The sequence below is a fragment of the Macaca mulatta genome, chromosome 19, assembly GCF_049350105.2.
Source record: "Macaca mulatta isolate MMU2019108-1 chromosome 19, T2T-MMU8v2.0, whole genome shotgun sequence".
Lineage (NCBI taxonomy): Eukaryota > Metazoa > Chordata > Mammalia > Primates > Cercopithecidae > Macaca > Macaca mulatta.
Genome location: NC_133424.1, coordinates 32,634,168 through 32,654,428, shown reverse-complemented (window position 1 = coordinate 32,654,428; position 20,261 = coordinate 32,634,168).

Sequence of the window (20,261 nt, the reverse complement as noted above, 5' to 3'; positions counted from 1 at the left end):
CATCTGTATTTCGTGGATCTCTTTGCTAGCCTTATTTCTGTGGAATCTGAGAACAGATATTTCGGATCCCGTTGAACACTATAGGGCCAAAGGAAATATCCTCCGATAACAAAGAGAAAGAAGCTTTCTGAGAAACTTCTTTGTGTTCTGTGAAATCATGTCACAGAGTTACAGCTTTCCCCTCAAGAAGCCTTTCGCTAAAACAGTTCTTGTGGAATTGGCAAAGTGATATTTGGAACCCCTAGAGGGCTATGGTGAAAAAGGAAATATCCTCAGATGAAATCTGGAAAGAAGCTTTCTGAGAAACTGCTGAGTGTTCTTTTAATTCATCTCACAGAGTTACACCTGTATTTCGTGGATCTCTTTGCTAGCCTTATTTCTGAGGAATCTGAGAACAGATATATCGGATCCCATTGAAGACTATAGGGCCAAAGGAAATATCCTCCGATAACAAAGAGAAAGAAGCTTTCTGAGAAACTTCTTTGTGTTGTGTGAAATCATCTCACAGAGTTACAGCTTTCCCCTCAAGAAGCCTTTCGCTAAGACAGTTCTTGTGGAATTGGCAAAGTGATATTTGGAAGCCCATAGAGGACTATGGTGAAAAAGGAAATATCCTCAGATGAAATCTGGAAAGAAGCTTTCTGAGAAACTGCTTAGTGTTCTGTTAATTCATCTCACAGAGTTACATCTGTATTTCGTGGATCTCTTTGCTAGCCTTATTTCTGTGGAATCTGAGAACAGATATATCGGATCCCATTGAAGACTATAGGGCCAAAGGAAATATCCTCCGATAACAAAGAGAAAGAAGCTTTCTGAGAAACTTCTTTGTGTTGTGTGAAATCATCTCACAGAGTTACAGCTTTCCCCTCAAGAAGCCTTTCTCTAAGACAGTTCTTGTGGATTTGGCAAAGTGATATTTGGAAGCCCATAGAGGGCTATGGTGAAAAAGGAAATATCCTCAGATGAAATCTGGAAAGAAGCTTTCTGAGAAACTGCTTAGTGTTCTGTTAATTCATCTCACAGAGTTACATCTGTATTTCGTGGATCTCTTTGCTAGCCTTATTTCTGTGGAATCTGAGAACAGATATTTCGGATCCCATTGAAGCCTATAGGGCCAAAGTAAATAATCTCCGATAACAAAGAGAAAGAAGCTTTCTGAGAAACTTCTTTGTGTTCTGTGAAATCATCTCACAGAGTTACCGCTTTCCCCTCAAGAAGCCTTTCGCTAAGACAGTTCTTGTGGAATTGGCAAAGTGATATTTGGAAGCCCATAGAGGGCTGTGGTGAAAAAGGAAATATCCTCAGATGAAATCTGGAAAGAAGCTTTCTGAGAAACTGCTGAGTGTTCTGTTAATTCATCTCACAGAGTTACATCTGTATTTCGTGGATCTCTTTGCTAGACTTATTTCTGTGGAATCTGAGAACAGATATTTCGGATCCTATTGAAGACTATAGGGCCAAAGGAAATATCCTCCGATAACAAAGAGAAAGAAGCTTTCTGAGAAACTTCTTTGTGTTCTGTGAAATCATCTCACAGAGTTACAGCTTTCCCCTCAAGAAGCCTTTCGCTAAGACAGTTCTTGTGGAATTGGCAAAGTGATATTTGGAAGCCCTTAGAGAGCTATGGTGAAAAAGGAAATATCCTCAGATGAAATCTGGAAGGAAGCTTTCTGAGAAACTGCTGAGTGTTCTGTTAATTCATCTGACAGAGTTACATATGTATTTCGTGGATCTCTTTGCTAGCCTTATTTCTGTGGAATCTGAGAAGAGATATTTCAGATCCCATTGAAGACTATAGGGCCAAAGGAAATATCCTCCGATAACAAAGAGAAAGAAGCTTTCTGAGAAACTTCTTTGTGTTCTGTGAAATCATCTCACAGAGTTACAGCTTTCCCCTCAAGAAGCCTTTCGCTAAGACAGTTCTTGTGGAATTGGCAAAGTGATATTTGGAAGCCCATAGAGGGCTATGGTGAAAAAGGAAATATCCTCAGATGAAATCTGGAAAGAAGCTTTCTGAGAAACTGCTTAGTGTTCTGTTAATTCATCTCACAGAGTTACATCTGTATTTCGTGGATCTCTTTGCTAGCCTTATTTCTGTGGAATCTGAGAACAGATATATCGGATCCCATTGAAGACTATAGGGCCAAAGGAAATATCCTCCGATAACAAAGAGAAAGAAGCTTTCTGAGAAACTTCTTTGTGTTCTGTGAAATCATCTCACAGAGTTACAGCTTTCCCCTCAAGAAGGCTTTCGCTAAGACAGTTCTTGTGGAATTGGAAAAGTGATATTTGGAAGCCCGTAGAGGGCTATCGTGAAAAAGGAAATATCCTCAGATGAAATCTGGAAAGAAGCTTTCTGAGAAACTGCTGAGTGTTCTGTTAATTCATCTCACAGAGTTACATCTGTATTTCGTGGATCTATTTGCTAGCCTTATTTCTGTGGAATCTGAGAACAGATATTTCGGATCCCATTAAAGACTATAGGGCCAAAGGAAATATCCTCCGATAACAAAGAGAAAGAAGCTTTCTGAGAAACTTCTTTGTGTTCTGTGAAATCATCTCACAGAGTTACAGCTTTCCCCTCAAGAAGCCTTTCGCTAAGACAGTTCTTGTGGAATTGGCAAAGTTATATATGGAAGCCCATAGAGGGCTATGGTGAAAAAGGAAATATCCTCAGATGCAATCTGGAAAGAAGCTTTCTGAGAAACTGCTTAGTGTTCTGTTAATTCATCTCACAGAGTTACATCTGTATTTCGTGGATCTCTTTGCTAGCCTTATTTCTGTGGAATCTGAGAACAGATATATCGGATCCCGTTGAAGACTATAGGGCCAAAGGAAATATCCTCCGATAACAAAGAGAAAGAAGCTTTCTGAGAAACTTCTTTGTGTTGTGTGAAATCATCTCACAGAGTTACAGCTTTCCCCTCAAGAAGCCTTTCGCTAAGACAGTTCTTGTGGAATTGGCAAAGTGATATTTGGAAGCCCATAGAGGGCTACGGTGAAAAAGGAAATATCCTCAGATGAAATCTGGAAAGAAGCTTTCTGAGAAACTGCTTAGTGTTCTGTTAATTCATCTCACAGAGTTACATCTGTATTTCGTGGATCTCTTTGCTAGCCTTATTTCTGTGGAATCTGAGAACAGATATATCGGATCCCATTGAAGACTATAGGGCCAAAGGAAATATCCTCCGATAACAAAGAGAAAGAAGCTTTCTGAGAAACTTCTTTGTGTAGTGTGAAATCATCTCACAGAGTTACAGCTTTCCCCTCAAGAAGCCTTTCGCTAAGACAGTTCTTGTGGAATTGGCAAAGTGATATTTGGAAGCCCATAGAGGGCTATGGTGAAAAAGGAAATATCCTCAGATGAAATCTGGAACGAAGCTTTCTGAGAAACTGCTTAGTGTTCTGTTAATTCATCTCACAGAGTTACATCTGTATTTCGTGGATCTCTTTGCTAGCCTTATTTCTGTGGAATCTGAGAACAGATATTTCGGATCCCATTGAAGCCTATAGGGCCAAAGTAAATAATCTCCGATAACAAAGAGAAAGAAGCTTTCTGAGAAACTTCTTTGTGTTCTGTGAAATCATCTCACAGAGTTACCACTTTCCCCTCAAGAAGCCTTTCGCTAAGACAGTTCTTGTGCTATTGGCAAAGTGATATTTGGAAGCCCATAGAGGGCTATGGTGAAAAAGGAAATATCCTCAGATGAAATCTGGAAAGAAGCTTTCTGAGAAACTGCTGAGTGTTCTGTTAATTCATCTCACAGAGTTACATCTGTATTTCGTGGATCTCTTTGCTAGACTTATTTCTGTGAAATCTCAGAACAGATATTTCGGATCCTATTGAAGACTAGAGGGCCAAAGGAAATATCCTCCGATAACAAAGAGAAAGAAGCTTTCTGAGAAACTTCTTTGTGTTCTGTGAAATCATCTCACAGAGTTACAGCTTTCCCCTCAAGAAGCCTTTCGCTAAGACAGTTCTTGTGGAATTGGCAAAGTGATATTTGGAAGCCCTTAGAGGGCTATGGTGAAAAAGGAAATATCCTCAGATGAAATCTGGAAGGAAGCTTTCTGAGAAACTGCTGAGTGTTCTGTTAATTCATCTCACGGAGTTACATCTGTATTTCGTGGATCTCTTTGCTAGACTTATTTCTGTGGAATCTGAGAAGAGATATTTCGGATCCCTTTGAAAACTATAGGGCCAAAGGAAATATCCTCCGATAACAAAGAGAAAGAAGCTTACTGAGAAACTTCTTTGTCTTCTGTGAAATCATCTCACAGAGTTACAGCTTTCCCCTCAAGAAGCCTTTCGCTAAGACAGTTCCTGTGGAATTGGCAAAGTGATATTTGGAAGCCCATATAGGGCTATGGTGAAAAAGGAAATATCCTCAGATGAAATCTGGAAAGAAGCTTTCTGAGAAACTGCTTAGTGTTCTGTTAATTCATCTCACAGAGTTACATCTGTATTTCGTGGATCTCTTTGCTAGCCTTATTTCTTTGGAATCTGAGAACAGATATTTCGGATCCCATTGAAGACTATAGGGCCAAAGGAAATAATCTCCGATAACAAAGAGAAAGAAGCTTTCTGAGAAACTTCTTTGTGTTCTGTGAAATCATCTCACAGAGTTACAGCTTTCCCCTCAAGAAGCCTTTCGCTAAGACAGTTCTTGTGGAATTGGCAAAGTGATATTTGGAAGCCCATAGAGGGCTATGGTGAAAAAGGAAATATCCTCAGATGAAATCTGGAAAGAAGCTTTCTGTGAAACTGCTTAGTGTTCTGTTAATTCACCTCACAGAGTTACATCTGTATTTCGTGGATCTCTTTGCTAGCCTTATTTCTGTGGAATCTGAGAACAGATATTTCGGATCCCGTTGAACACTATAGGGCCAACGGAAATATCCTCCGATAACAAAGAGAAAGAAGCTTTCTGAGAAACTTCTTTGTGTTCTGTGAAATCATCTCACAGAGTTACAGCTTTCCCCTCAAGAAGCCTTTCGCTAAGACAGTTCTTGTGGAATTGGCAAAGTGATATTTGGAAGCCCATAGAGGGCTATGGTGAAAAAGGAAATATCCTCAGATGAAATCTGGAAAGAAGCTTTCTGAGAAACTGCTGAGTGTTCTGTTAATTCATCTCACAGAGTTACACCTGTATTTCGTGGATCTCTTTGCTAGCCTTATTTCTGAGGAATCTGAGAACAGATATATCGGATCCCATTGAAGACTATAGGGCCAAAGGAAATATCCTCCGATAACAAAGAGAAAGAAGCTTTCTGAGAAACTTCTTTGTGTTGTGTGAAATCATCTCACAGAGTTACAGCTTTCCCCTCAAGAAGCCTTTCGCTAAGACAGTTCTTGTGGAATTGGTAAAGTGATATTTGGAAGCCCATAGAGGGCTATGGTGAAAAAGGAAATATCCTCAGATGAAATCTGGAAAGAAGCTTTCTGAGAAACTGCTTAGTGTTCTGTTAATTCGTCTCACAGAGTTACATCTGTATTTCGTGGATCTCTTTGCTAGCCTTATTTCTGTGGAATCTGAGAACAGATATTTCGGATCCCATTGAAGCCTATAGGGCCAAAGTAAATAATCTCCGATAACAAAGAGAAAGAAGCTTTCTGAGAAACTTCTTTGTGTTCTGTGAAATCATCTCACAGAGTTACAGCTTTCCCCTCAAGAAGCCTTTCGCTAAGACAGTTCTTGTGGAATTGGCAAAGTGATATTTGGAAGCCCTTAGAGAGCTATGGTGAAAAAGGAAATATCCTCAGATGAAATCTGGAAGGAAGCTTTCTGAGAAACTGCTGAGTGTTCTGTTAATTCATCTGACAGAGTTACATATGTATTTCGTGGATCTCTTTGCTAGCCTTATTTCTGTGGAATCTGAGAAGAGATATTTCAGATCCCTTTGAAGACTATAGGGCCAAAGGAAATATCCTCCGATAACAAAGAGAAAGAAGCTTTCTGAGAAACTTCTTTGTGTTCTGTGAAATCATCTCACAGAGTTACAGCTTTCCCCTCAAGAAGCCTTTCGCTAAGACAGTTCTTGTGGAATTGGCAAAGTGATATTTGGAAGCCCATAGAGGGCTATGGTGAAAAAGGAAATATCCTCAGATGAAATCTGGAAAGAAGCTTTCTGAGAAACTGCTTAGTGTTCTGTTAATTCATCTCACAGAGTTACATCTGTATTTCGTGGATCTCTTTGCTAGCCTTATTTCTGTGGAATCTGAGAACAGATATATCGGATCCCTTTGAAGACTATAGGGCCAAAGGAAATATCCTCCGATAACAAAGAGAAAGAAGCTTTCTGAGAAACTTCTTTGTGTTCTGTGAAATCATCTCACAGAGTTACAGCTTTCCCCTCAAGAAGGCTTTCGCTAAGACAGTTCTTGTGGAATTGGAAAAGTGATATTTGGAAGCCCGTAGAGGGCTATCGTGAAAAAGGAAATATCCTCAGATGAAATCTGGAAAGAAGCTTTCTGAGAAACTGCTGAGTGTTCTGTTAATTCATCTCACAGAGTTACATCTGTATTTCGTGGATCTATTTGCTAGCCTTATTTCTGTGGAATCTGAGAACAGATATTTCGGATCCCATTAAAGACTATAGGGCCAAAGGAAATATCCTCCGATAACAAAGAGAAAGAAGCTTTCTGAGAAACTTCTTTGTGTTCTGTGAAATCATGTCACAGAGTTACAGCTTTCCCCTCAAGAAGCCTTTCGCTAAGACAGTTCTTGTGGAATTGGCAAAGTTATATATGGAAGCCCATAGAGGGCTATGGTGAAAAAGGAAATATACTCAGATGAAATCTGGAAAGAAGCTTTCTGAGAAACTGCTTAGTGTTCTGTTAATTCATCTCACAGAGTTACATCTGTATTTCGTGGATCTCTTTGCTAGCCTTATTTCTGTGGAATCTGAGAACAGATATATCGGATCCCGTTGAAGACTATAGGGCCAAAGGAAATATCCTCCGATAACAAAGAGAAAGAAGCTTTCTGAGAAACTTCTTTGTGTTGTGTGAAATCATCTCACAGAGTTACAGCTTTCCCCTCAAGAAGCCTTTCGCTAAGACAGTTCTTGTGGAATTGGCAAAGTGATATTTGGAAGCCCATAGAGGGCTATGGTGAAAAAGGAAATATCCTCAGATGAAATCTGGAAAGAAGCTTTCTGAGAAACTGCTTAGTGTTCTGTTAATTCATCTCACAGAGTTACATCTGTATTTCGTGGATCTCTTTGCTAGCCTTATTTCTGTGGAATCTGAGAACAGATATATCGGATCCCATTGAAGACTATAGGGCCAAAGGAAATATCCTCCGATAACAAAGAGAAAGAAGCTTTCTGAGAAACTTCTTTGTGTAGTGTGAAATCATCTCACAGAGTTACAGCTTTCCCCTCAAGAATCCTTTCGCTAAGACAGTTCTTGTGGATTTGGCAAAGTGATATTTGGAAGCCCATAGAGGGCTATGGTGAAAAAGGAAATATCCTCAGATGAAATCTGGAAAGAAGCTTTCTGAGAAACTGCTGAGTGTTCTGTTAATTCATCTCACAGAGTTACATCTGTATTTCGTGGATCTCTTTGCTAGCCTTATTTCTGTGGAATCTGAGAACAGATATTTCGGATCCCATTGAAGCCTATAGGGCCAAAGTAAATAATCTCCGATAACAAAGAGAAAGAAGCTTTCTGAGAAACTTCTTTGTGTTCTGTGAAATCATCTCACAGAGTTACCACTTTCCCCTCAAGAAGCCTTTCGCTAAGACAGTTCTTGTGCTATTGGCAAAGTGATATTTGGAAGCCCATAGAGGGCTATGGTGAAAAAGGAAATATCCTCAGATGAAATCTGGAAAGAAGCTTTCTGAGAAACTGCTGAGTGTTCTGTTAATTCATCTCACAGAGTTACATCTGTATTTCGTGGATCTCTTTGCTAGACTTATTTCTGTGAAATCTCAGAACAGATATTTCGGATCCTATTGAAGACTAGAGGGCCAAAGGAAATATCCTCCGATAACAAAGAGAAAGAAGCTTTCTGAGAAACTTCTTTGTGTTCTGTGAAATCATCTCACAGAGTTACAGCTTTCCCCTCAAGAAGCCTTTCGCTAAGACAGTTCTTGTGGAATTGGCAAAGTGATAGTTGGAAGCCCTTAGAGGGCTATCTTGAAAAAGGAAATATCCTCAGATGAAATCTGGAAGGAAGCTTTCTGAGAAACTGCTGAGTGTTCTGTTAATTCATCTCACGGAGTTACATCTGTATTTCGTGGATCTCTTTGCTAGACTTATTTCTGTGGAATCTGAGAAGAGATATTTCGGATCCCTTTGCAAACTATAGGGCCAAAGGAAATATCCTCCGATATCAAAGAGAAAGAAGCTTACTGAGAAACTTCTTTGTGTTCTGTGAAATCATTTCACAGAGTTACAGCTTTCCCCTCAAGAAGCCTTTCGCTAAGACAGTTCTTGTGGAATTGGCAAAGTGATATTTGGAAGCCCATAGAGGGCTATGGTGAAAAAGGAAATATCCTCAGATGAAATCTGGAAAGAAGCTTTCTGAGAAACTGCTTAGTGTTCTGTTAATTCATCTCACAGAGTTACATCTGTATTTCGTGGATCTCTTTGCTAGCCTTATTTCTTTGGAATCTGAGAACAGATATTTCGGATCCCATTGAAGACTATAGGGCCAAAGGAAATAATCTCCGATAACAAAGAGAAAGAAGCTTTCTGAGAAACTTCTTTGTGTTCTGTGAAATCATCTCACAGAGTTACAGCTTTCCCCTCAAGAAGCCTTTCGCTAAGACAGTTCTTGTGGAATTGGCAAAGTGATATTTGGAAGCCCATAGAGGGCTATGGTGAAAAAGGAAATATCCTCAGATGAAATCTGGAAAGAAGCTTTCTGTGAAACTGCTTAGTGTTCTGTTAATTCACCTCACAGAGTTACATCTGTATTTCGTGGATCTCTTTGCTAGCCTTATTTCTGTGGAATCTGAGAACAGATATTTCGGATCCCGTTGAACACTATAGGGCCAAAGGAAATATCCTCCGATAACAAAGAGAAAGAAGCTTTCTGAGAAACTTCTTTGTGTTCTGTGAAATCATGTCACAGAGTTACAGCTTTCCCCTCAAGAAGCCTTTCGCTAAAACAGTTCTTGTGGAATTGGCAAAGTGATATTTGGAACCCCTAGAGGGCTATGGTGAAAAAGGAAATATCCTCAGATGAAATCTGGAAAGAAGCTTTCTGAGAAACTGCTGAGTGTTCTTTTAATTCATCTCACAGAGTTACACCTGTATTTCGTGGATCTCTTTGCTAGCCTTATTTCTGTGGAATCTGAGAACAGATATATCGGATCCCATTGAAGACTATAGGGCCAAAGGAAATATCCTCCGATAACAAAGAGAAAGAAGCTTTCTGAGAAACTTCTTTGTGTTGTGTGAAATCATCTCACAGAGTTACAGCTTTCCCCTCAAGAAGCCTTTCTCTAAGACAGTTCTTGTGGATTTGGCAAAGTGATATTTGGAAGCCCATAGAGGGCTATGGTGAAAAAGGAAATATCCTCAGATGAAATCTGGAAAGAAGCTTTCTGAGAAACTGCTTAGTGTTCTGTTAATTCATCTCACAGAGTTACATCTGTATTTCGTGGATCTCTTTGCTAGCCTTATTTCTGTGGAATCTGAGAACAGATATTTCGGATCCCATTGAAGCCTATAGGGCCAAAGTAAATAATCTCCGATAACAAAGAGAAAGAAGCTTTCTGAGAAACTTCTTTGTGTTCTGTGAAATCATCTCACAGAGTTACCGCTTTCCCCTCAAGAAGCCTTTCGCTAAGACAGTTCTTGTGGAATTGGCAAAGTGATATTTGGAAGCCCATAGAGGGCTGTGGTGAAAAAGGAAATATCCTCAGATGAAATCTGGAAAGAAGCTTTCTGAGAAACTGCTGAGTGTTCTGTTAATTCATCTCACAGAGTTACATCTGTATTTCGTGGATCTCTTTGCTAGACTTATTTCTGTGGAATCTGAGAACAGATATTTCGGATCCTATTGAAGACTATAGGGCCAAAGGAAATATCCTCCGATAACAAAGAGAAAGAAGCTTTCTGAGAAACTTCTTTGTGTTCTGTGAAATCATCTCACAGAGTTACAGCTTTCCCCTCAAGAAGCCTTTCGCTAAGACAGTTCTTGTGGAATTGGCAAAGTGATATTTGGAAGCCCTTAGAGAGCTATGGTGAAAAAGGAAATAACCTCAGATGAAATCTGGAAGGAAGCTTTCTGAGAAACTGCTGAGTGTTCTGTTAATTCATCTGACAGAGTTACATATGTATTTCGTGGATCTCTTTGCTAGCCTTATTTCTGTGGAATCTGAGAAGAGATATTTCAGATCCCATTGAAGACTATAGGGCCAAAGGAAATATCCTCCGATAACAAAGAGAAAGAAGCTTTCTGAGAAACTTCTTTGTGTTCTGTGAAATCATCTCACAGAGTTACAGCTTTCCCCTCAAGAAGCCTTTCGCTAAGACAGTTCTTGTGGAATTGGCAAAGTGATATTTGGAAGCCCATAGAGGGCTATGGTGAAAAAGGAAATATCCTCCGATGAAATCTGGAAAGAAGCTTTCTGAGAAACTGCTTAGTGTTCTGTTAATTCATCTCACAGAGTTACATCTGTATTTCGTGGATCTCTTTGCTAGCCTTATTTCTGTGGAATCTGAGAACAGATATATCGGATCCCATTGAAGACTATAGGGCCAAAGGAAATATCCTCCGATAACAAAGAGAAAGAAGCTTTCTGAGAAACTTCTTTGTGTTCTGTGAAATCATCTCACAGAGTTACAGCTTTCCCCTCAAGAAGGCTTTCGCTAAGACAGTTCTTGTGGAATTGGAAAAGTGATATTTGGAAGCCCGTAGAGGGCTATCGTGAAAAAGGAAATATCCTCAGATGAAATCTGGAAAGAAGCTTTCTGAGAAACTGCTGAGTGTTCTGTTAATTCATCTCACAGAGTTACATCTGTATTTCGTGGATCTATTTGCTAGCCTTATTTCTGTGGAATCTGAGAACAGATATTTCGGATCCCATTAAAGACTATAGGGCCAAAGGAAATATCCTCCGATAACAAAGAGAAAGAAGCTTTCTGAGAAACTTCTTTGTGTTCTGTGAAATCATCTCACAGAGTTACAGCTTTCCCCTCAAGAAGCCTTTCGCTAAGACAGTTCTTGTGGAATTGGCAAAGTTATATATGGAAGCCCATAGAGGGCTATGGTGAAAAAGGAAATATCCTCAGATGCAATCTGGAAAGAAGCTTTCTGAGAAACTGCTTAGTGTTCTGTTAATTCATCTCACAGAGTTACATCTGTATTTCGTGGATCTCTTTGCTAGCCTTATTTCTGTGGAATCTGAGAACAGATATATCGGATCCCGTTGAAGACTATAGGGCCAAAGGAAATATCCTCCGATAACAAAGAGAAAGAAGCTTTCTGAGAAACTTCTTTGTGTTGTGTGAAATCATCTCACAGAGTTACAGCTTTCCCCTCAAGAAGCCTTTCGCTAAGACAGTTCTTGTGGAATTGGCAAAGTGATATTTGGAAGCCCATAGAGGGCTACGGTGAAAAAGGAAATATCCTCAGATGAAATCTGGAAAGAAGCTTTCTGAGAAACTGCTTAGTGTTCTGTTAATTCATCTCACAGAGTTACATCTGTATTTCGTGGATCTCTTTGCTAGCCTTATTTCTGTGGAATCTGAGAACAGATATATCGGATCCCATTGAAGACTATAGGGCCAAAGGAAATATCCTCCGATAACAAAGAGAAAGAAGCTTTCTGAGAAACTTCTTTGTGTAGTGTGAAATCATCTCACAGAGTTACAGCTTTCCCCTCAAGAAGCCTTTCGCTAAGACAGTTCTTGTGGAATTGGCAAAGTGATATTTGGAAGCCCATAGAGGGCTATGGTGAAAAAGGAAATATCCTCAGATGAAATCTGGAACGAAGCTTTCTGAGAAACTGCTTAGTGTTCTGTTAATTCATCTCACAGAGTTACATCTGTATTTCGTGGATCTCTTTGCTAGCCTTATTTCTGTGGAATCTGAGAACAGATATTTCGGATCCCATTGAAGCCTATAGGGCCAAAGTAAATAATCTCCGATAACAAAGAGAAAGAAGCTTTCTGAGAAACTTCTTTGTGTTCTGTGAAATCATCTCACAGAGTTACCACTTTCCCCTCAAGAAGCCTTTCGCTAAGACAGTTCTTGTGCTATTGGCAAAGTGATATTTGGAAGCCCATAGAGGGCTATGGTGAAAAAGGAAATATCCTCAGATGAAATCTGGAAAGAAGCTTTCTGAGAAACTGCTGAGTGTTCTGTTAATTCATCTCACAGAGTTACATCTGTATTTCGTGGATCTCTTTGCTAGACTTATTTCTGTGAAATCTCAGAACAGATATTTCGGATCCTATTGAAGACTAGAGGGCCAAAGGAAATATCCTCCGATAACAAAGAGAAAGAAGCTTTCTGAGAAACTTCTTTGTGTTCTGTGAAATCATCTCACAGAGTTACAGCTTTCCCCTCAAGAAGCCTTTCGCTAAGACAGTTCTTGTGGAATTGGCAAAGTGATATTTGGAAGCCCTTAGAGGGCTATGGTGAAAAAGGAAATATCCTCAGATGAAATCTGGAAGGAAGCTTTCTGAGAAACTGCTGAGTGTTCTGTTAATTCATCTCACGGAGTTACATCTGTATTTCGTGGATCTCTTTGCTAGACTTATTTCTGTGGAATCTGAGAAGAGATATTTCGGATCCCTTTGAAAACTATAGGGCCAAAGGAAATATCCTCCGATAACAAAGAGAAAGAAGCTTACTGAGAAACTTCTTTGTCTTCTGTGAAATCATCTCACAGAGTTACAGCTTTCCCCTCAAGAAGCCTTTCGCTAAGACAGTTCTTGTGGAATTGGCAAAGTGATATTTGGAAGCCCATATAGGGCTATGGTGAAAAAGGAAATATCCTCAGATGAAATCTGGAAAGAAGCTTTCTGAGAAACTGCTTAGTGTTCTGTTAATTCATCTCACAGAGTTACATCTGTATTTCGTGGATCTCTTTGCTAGCCTTATTTCTTTGGAATCTGAGAACAGATATTTCGGATCCCATTGAAGACTATAGGGCCAAAGGAAATAATCTCCGATAACAAAGAGAAAGAAGCTTTCTGAGAAACTTCTTTGTGTTCTGTGAAATCATCTCACAGAGTTACAGCTTTCCCCTCAAGAAGCCTTTCGCTAAGACAGTTCTTGTGGAATTGGCAAAGTGATATTTGGAAGCCCATAGAGGGCTATGGTGAAAAAGGAAATATCCTCAGATGAAATCTGGAAAGAAGCTTTCTGTGAAACTGCTTAGTGTTCTGTTAATTCACCTCACAGAGTTACATCTGTATTTCGTGGATCTCTTTGCTAGCCTTATTTCTGTGGAATCTGAGAACAGATATTTCGGATCCCGTTGAACACTATAGGGCCAACGGAAATATCCTCCGATAACAAAGAGAAAGAAGCTTTCTGAGAAACTTCTTTGTGTTCTGTGAAATCATCTCACAGAGTTACAGCTTTCCCCTCAAGAAGCCTTTCGCTAAGACAGTTCTTGTGGAATTGGCAAAGTGATATTTGGAAGCCCATAGAGGGCTATGGTGAAAAAGGAAATATCCTCAGATGAAATCTGGAAAGAAGCTTTCTGAGAAACTGCTGAGTGTTCTGTTAATTCATCTCACAGAGTTACATCTGTATTTCGTGGATCTCTTTGCTAGACTTATTTCTGTGAAATCTCAGAACAGATATTTCGGATCCTATTGAAGACTAGAGGGCCAAAGGAAATATCCTCCGATAACAAAGAGAAAGAAGCTTTCTGAGAAACTTCTTTGTGTTCTGTGAAATCATCTCACAGAGTTACAGCTTTCCCCTCAAGAAGCCTTTCGCTAAGACAGTTCTTGTGGAATTGGCAAAGTGATATTTGGAAGCCCTTAGAGGGCTATGGTGAAAAAGGAAATATCCTCAGATGAAATCTGGAAGGAAGCTTTCTGAGAAACTGCTGAGTGTTCTGTTAATTCATCTCACGGAGTTACATCTGTATTTCGTGGATCTCTTTGCTAGACTTATTTCTGTGGAATCTGAGAAGAGATATTTCGGATCCCTTTGAAAACTATAGGGCCAAAGGAAATATCCTCCGATAACAAAGAGAAAGAAGCTTTCTGAGAAACTTCTTTGTGTTCTGTGAAATCATGTCACAGAGTTACAGCTTTCCCCTCAAGAAGCCTTTCGCTAAGACAGTTCTTGTGGAATTGTCAAAGTGATATTTGGAAGCCCATAGAGGGCTATGGTGAAAAAGGAAATATCCTCAGATGAAATCTGGAAAGAAGCTTTCTGAGAAACTGCTGAGTGTTCTGTTAATTCATCTCACAGAGTTACATCTGTATTTCGTGGATCTCCTTGCTAGCCTTATTTCTGTGGAATCTGAGAACAGATATTTCGGATCCCTTTGAAGACTATAGGGCCAAAGGAAATATCCTCCGATAACAAAGAGAAAGAAGCTTTCTGAGAAACTTCTTTGTGTTCTGTGAAATCATCTCACAGAGTTACAGCTTTCCCCTCAAGAAGCCTTTCGCTAAGACAGTTCTTGTGGAATTGGCAGAGTGATATTTGGAAGCCCATAGAGGGCTATGGTGAAAAAGGAAATATCCTCTGATGAAATCTGGAAAGAAGCTTTCTGAGAAACTGCTTAGTGTTCTGTTAATTCATCTCACAGAGTTACATCTGTATTTCGTGGATCTCTTTGCTAGCCTTATTTCTGTGGAATCTGAGAACAGATATTTCGGATCCTATTGAAGACTATAGGGCCAAAGGAAATATCCTCCGATAACAAAGAGAAAGAAGCTTTCTGAGAAACTTCTTTGTGTTCTGTGAAATCATCTCACAGAGTTACAGCTTTCCCCTCAAGAAGCCTTTCGCTAAGACAGTTCTTGTGGAATTGGCAAAGTGATATTTGGAAACCCATAGAGGGCTATGGTGAAAAAGGAAATATCATCAGATGAAACCTGGAAAGAAGCTTTCTGAGAAACTGCTGAGTGTGCTGTTAATTCATCTAACAGAGTTACATCTGTATTTCGTGGATCTCTTTGCTAGCCTTATTTCTGTGGAATCTGAGAACAGATATTTCGGATCCCATTGAAGACTATAGGGCCAAAGGAAATATCCTCCGATAACAAAGAGAAAGAAGCTTTCTGAGAAACTTCTTTGTGTTCTGTGAAATCATCTCACAGAGTTACAGCTTTCCCCTCAAGAAGCCTTTCGCTAAGACAGTTCTTGTGGAATTGGCAAAGTGATATTTGGAAGCCCATAGAGGGCTATGGTGAAAAAGGAAATATCCTCAGATGAAATCTGGAAAGAAGCTTTCTGAGAAACTGCTGAGTGTTCTGTTAATTCATCTCACAGAGTTACATCTGTATTTCGTGGATCTCTTTGCTAGACTTATTTCTGTGGAATCTGAGAACAGATATTTCGGATCCCATTGAAGACTATAGGGCCAAAGGAAATATCCTCCGATAACAAAGAGAAAGAAGCTTTCTGAGAAACTTCTTTGTGTTCTGTGAAATCATCTCACAGAGTTACAGCTTTCCCCTCAAGAAGCCTTTCGCTAAGACAGTTCTTGTGGAATTGGCAAAGTGATATTTGGAAGCCCATAGAGGGCTATGGTGAAAAAGGAAATATCCTCAGATGAAATCTGGAAGGAAGCTTTCTGAGAAACTGCTGAGTGTTCTGTTAATTCATCTCACAGAGTTACATCTGTATTTCGTGGATCTCTCTGCTAGCCTTATTTCTTTGGAATCTGAGAAGAGATATTTCGGATCCCTTTGAAAACTATAGGGCCAAAGGAAATATCCTCCGATAACAAAGAGAAAGAATCTTTCTGAGAAACTTCTTTGTGTTCTGTGAAATCATCTCACAGAGTTACAGCTTTCTCCTCAAGAAGCCTTTCGCTAAGACAGTTCTCGTGGAATTGGCAAAGTGATATTTGGAAGCCCATAGAATGCTATGGTGAAAAAGGAAATATCCTCAGATGAAATCTGGAAGGAAGCTTTCTGAGAAACTGCTTAGTGTTCTGTTAATTCATTTCACAGAGTTACTTCTGTATTTCGTGGATCTCTTTGCTAGCCTTATTTCTGTGGAATCTGAGAACAGATATATCGGATCCCTTTGAAGACTATAGGGCCAAAGGAAATATCCTCCGATAACAAAGAGAAAGAATCTTTCTGAGAAACTTCTATGTGTTCTGTGAAATCATCTCACAGAGTTACAGCTTTCCCCTCAAGAAGCCTTTCGCTAAGACAGTTCTTGTGGAATTGGCAAAGTGATATTTGGAAGCCCATAGAGGGCTATGGTGAAAAAGGAAATATCCTCAGATGAAATCTGGAAAGAAGCTTTCTGTGAAACTGCTTAGTGTTCTGTGAATTCATCTCACAGAGTTACATCTGTATTTCGTGGATCTCTTTGCTAGACTTATTTCTGTGGAATCGGAGAACAGATATTTCGGATCCCATTGAAGACTATAGGGCCAAAGGAAATATCCTCAGATAACAAAGAGAAAGAAGCTTACTGAGAAACTTCTTTGTGTTCTGTGAAATCATCTCACAGAGTTACAGCTTTCCCCTCAAGAAGCCTTTCGCTAAGACAGTTCTTGTGGAATTGGCAAAGTGATATTTGGAAGCCCATAGAGGGCTATGGTGAAAAAGGAAATATCCTCAGATGAAATCTGGAAAGAAGCTTTCTGAGAAACTGCTTACTGTTCTGTTAATTCATCTCACAGAGTTACATCTGTATTTCGTGGATCTCTTTGCTAGCCTTATTTCTGTGGAATCTGAGAACAGATATTTCGGATCCCATTGAAGACTATAGGGCCAAAAGAAATATCCTCCGATAACAAAGAGAAAGAAGCTTTCTGAGAAACTTCTTTGTGTTCTGTGAAATCATCTCACAGAGTTACAGCTTTCCCCTCAAGAAGCCTTTCGCTAAGACAGTTCTTGTGGAATTGGCAAAGTGATATTTGGAAGCCCATAGAGGGCTATGGTGAAAAAGGAAATATCCTCAGATGAAATCTGGAAAGAAGCTTTCTGTGAAACTGCTTAGTGTTCTGTTAATTCATCTCACAGAGTTACATCTGTATTTCGTGGATCTCTTTGCTAGACTTATTTCTGTGGAATCTGAGAAGAGATATTTCGGATCCCTTTGAAGACTATAGGGCCAAAGGAAATATCCTCCGATAACAAAGAGAAAGAAGCTTACTGAGAAACTTCTTTGTGTTCTGTGAAATCATCTCACAGAGTTACAGCTTTCCCCTCAAGAAGCCTTTCGCTAAGACAGTTCTTGTGGAATTGGCAAAGTGATATTTGGAAGCCCATAGAGGGCTATGGTGAAAAAGGAAATATCCTCAGATGAAATCTGGAAGGAAGCTTTCTGAGAAACTGCTGAGTGTTCTGTTAATTCATCTCACAGAGTTACATCTGTATTTCGTGGATCTCTATGCTAGCCTTATTTCTTTGGAATCTGAGAACAGATATTTCGGATCCCATTGAAGACTATAGGGCCAAAGGAAATATCCTCCGATAACAGAGAGAAAGAATCTTTCTGAGAAACTTCTTTGTGTTCTGTGAAATCATCTCACAGAGTTACAGCTTTCTCCTCAGGAAGCCTTTCGCTAAGACAGTTCTCGTGGAATTGGCAAAGTGATATTTGGAAGCCCATAGAATGCTATGGTGAAAAAGGAAATATCCTCAGATGAAATCTGGAAGGAAGCTTTCTGAGAAACTGCTTAGTGTTCTGTTAATTCATTTCACAGAGTTACTTCTGTATTTCGTGGATCTCTTTGCTAGCCTTATTTCTGTGGAATCTGAGAACAGATATATCGGATCCCTTTGAAGACTATAGGGCCAAAGGAAATATCCTCCGATAACAAAGAGAAAGAAGCTTTCTGAGAAACTTCTATGTGTTCTGTGAAATCATCTCACAGAGTTACAGCTTTCCCCTCAAGAAGCCTTTCGCTAAGACAGTTCTTGTGGAATTGGCAAAGTGATATTTGGAAGCCCATAGAGGGCTATGGTGAAAAAGGAAATATCCTCAGATGAAATCTGGAAAGAAGCTTTCTGTGAAACTGCTTAGTGTTCTGTTAATTCATCTCACAGAGTTACATCTGTATTTCGTGGATCTCTTTGCTAGACTTATTTCTGTGGAATCGGAGAACAGATATTTCGGATCCCATTGAAGACTATAGGGCCAAAGGAAATATCCTCAGATAACAAAGAGAAAGAAGCTTACTGAGAAACTTCTTTGTGTTCTGTGAAATCATCTCACAGAGTTACAGCTTTCCCCTCAAGAAGCCTTTCGCTAAGACAGTTCTTCTGGAATTGGCAAAGTGATATTTGGAAGCCCATAGAGGGCTATGGTGAAAAAGGAAATATCCTCAGATGAAATCTGGAAAGAAGCTTTCTGAGAACCTGCTTACTGTTCTGTTAATTCATCTCACAGAGTTACATCTGTATTTCGTGGATCTCTTTGCTAGCCTTATTTCTGTGGAATCTGAGAACAGATATTTCAGATCCCATTGAAGACTATAGGGCCAAAGGAAATAATCTCCGATAACAAAGAGAAAGAAGCTTTCTGAGAAACTTCTTTGTGTTCTGTGAAATCAACTCACAGAGTAACAGCTTTCCTCTCAAGAAGCCTTTCGCTAAGACAGTTCTTGTGGAATTGGCAAAGTGATATTTGGAAGCCCATAGAGGGCTATGGTGAAAAAGGAAATATCCTCAGATGAAATCTGGAAAGAAGCTTTCTGAGAAACTGCTGAGTGTTCTGTTAATTCATCTCAAAGATTTACATCTGTATTTCGTGGATCTCTTTGCTAGCCTTATATCTGTGGAATCTGAGAACAGATATTTCGGATCCCATTGAAGACTATAGGGCCAAAGGAAATATCCTCCGATAAGAAAGAGAAAGAAGCTTTCTGAGAAACTTCTTTGTGTTCTGTGAAATCATCTCACAGAGTTACAGCTTTCCCCTCAAGAAGCCTTTCGCTAAGAGAGTTCTTGTGGAATTGGCAAAGTGATATTTGGAAGCCCATAGAGGGCTATGGTGAAAAAGGAAATATCCTCAGATGAAATCTGGAAAGAAGCTTTCTGTGAAACTGCTTAGTGTTCTGTTAATTCACCTCACAGAGTTACATCTGTATTTCGTGGATCTCTTTGCTAGCCTTATTTCTTTGGAATCTGAGAACAGATATTTCGGATCCCGTTGAACACTATAGGGCCAAAGGAAATATCCTCCGATAACAAAGAGAAAGAAGCTTTCTGAGAAACTACTTTGTGTTCTGTGAAATCATGTCACAGAGTTACAGCTTTCCCCTCAAGAAGCCTTTCGCTAAGACAGTTCTTGTGGAATTGGCAAAGTGATATTTGGAAGCCCATAGAGGGCTATGGTGAAAAAGGAAATATCCTCAGATGAAATCTGGAAGGAAGCTTTCTGAGAAACTGCTGAGTGTTCTGTTAATTCATCTCACAGAGTTACATCTGTATTTCGTGGATCTCTTTGCTAGCCTTATTTCTGTGGAATCTGAGAACAGATATTTCGGATCCCATTGAAGACTATACGGCCAAAGGAAATATCCTCCGATAACAAAGAGAAAGAAGCTTTCTGAGAAACTTCTTTGTGTTCTGTGAAATCATCTCACAGAGTTACAGCTTTCCCCTCAAGAAGCCTTTCGCTAAGACAGTTCTTGTGGAATTGGCAAAGTGATATTTGGAAGCCCATAGAGGGCTATGGTGAAAAAGGAAATATCCTCAGATGAAATCTGGAAAGAAGCTTTCTGAGAAACTGCTGAGTGTTCTGTTAATTCATCTCACAGAGTTACATCTGTATTTCGTGGATCTCTTTGCTAGACTTATTTCTGTGGAATCTGAGAACAGATATTTCGGATCCCTTTGAAGACTATAGGGCCAAAGGAAATATCCTCCGATAACAAAGAGAAAGAAGCTTTCTGAGAAACTTCTTTGTTTTCTGTGAAATCATCTCACAGAGTTACAGCTTTCCCCTCAAGAAGCCTTTCGCTAAGACAGTTCTTGTGGAATTGGCAGAGTGATATTTGGAAGCCCATAGAGGGCTATGGTGAAAAAGGAAATATCCTCTGATGAAATCTGGAAAGAAGCTTTCTGAGAAACTGCTTAGTGTTCTGTTAATTCATCTCATAGAGTTACATCTGTATTTCGTGGATCTCTTTGC